A 1,254-nucleotide genomic window follows, 5' to 3' on the forward strand; every position below is an offset into this window, starting at 1 on the left:
TGTAAAGCAGGGGTCTTCAAACTACGGCCCGCGGGCCACATGCGGCCCGCAGAGGAGTCTGATCCGGCCCGCCAAGTTTTTTGGGCAGTGAGCGCAGCCGAGGTGTTACAGTAGGAATTAGTAGTTCATATAGTCCGGCCCTCCAGCTCTCTGAGGGACCGTGATCTGGCCCCCACTTTAAAAAGTTTGAGGACCCCTGCTGTAAAGAATCAGTAAGATATAGTACACAGTTCCAAATACCTTTAATCACACCTTTTACCCCTCTGATTGCTATTGTTGCTATTCTCTTCTCTTGCTTTTTATCAATAATTCAGGGACCAGCCTCGTTTTCCGCCTTAATAAATGATATGTTTATTAAGAGTGATGCACCTAGGATAGATCTCTGGACACGTATGACAGACAGGAGTGCTAGAGGTCCACGCCAGGACCCCCAATCTGAAGGCCAACTTCTAAATTCCATGCTGATTTGTTAAAACTTGGCAATAATTAGTGATACATATTAAAAATGCATATAACCATGTTTTATTTTAAATACCTTATAAATCCAATTAATATTTTAATTCAAAGCTTTAAAAAATTAATTTAAAAAATTGGCTGTGCTGAGAGGAGCCCTGTGTGCAGGCTCAGGCCGCAGGGTCCCACTTATCTCCTTGGGGGCAAAGGAACCGGGGCCTCGGGTTGCTGACCTGACCTCAAGCCCCAAGGTGAGGGCAGAGGGCGGGGTCTCCCGGTGTCCAAGGTCACAAGTCAAACCCTAGCGGGACCCTGCTGTGCACGTGGAGACGTCATTATGGTCTTTGTTTTTAAACAAAGCGCACCCCACGGTGCTCCGCCCTGCGCTGACCCCAATTCACGAGACCCTCCTGTTCTGTCCCAGCTCCGCACCGAGAACGCACCAAGAGGAAACCGAGTTAGAACGTCCCGATCTAGCGGGAGGACTCAGACCCGGCGGCGGAGCTGCGGGTAGATCCATACCCACAGGGAAAGGATTCTACTCTGAGCCCGCGTCCTGGGCTGTGGCCAGCCAAGAGTGTCCCGACGGCCTGTCACTCAGACGTAGGGGCGGGGCCTGAGGGAACTGTCCAATCAAAGCTATGTGCATAGGGAACAATCAGGATGCGGGGGCGGATCCCGGAGAACGGCCCAATCAGAGGTTCCAGGGCGGGTCTCGAGTACAGTTCGTCATAGGCCCACAGATGTGGGCGTGCCAGAACGCCGTCCACTCAATACGCAGGATCCGGACAACCTCCAATC

Source organism: Pipistrellus hanaki (genome assembly GCF_964339955.1).
Source record: "Pipistrellus hanaki genome assembly, chromosome: 5".
In the NCBI taxonomy this organism is placed as follows: Eukaryota; Metazoa; Chordata; class Mammalia; order Chiroptera; family Vespertilionidae; genus Pipistrellus; species Pipistrellus hanaki.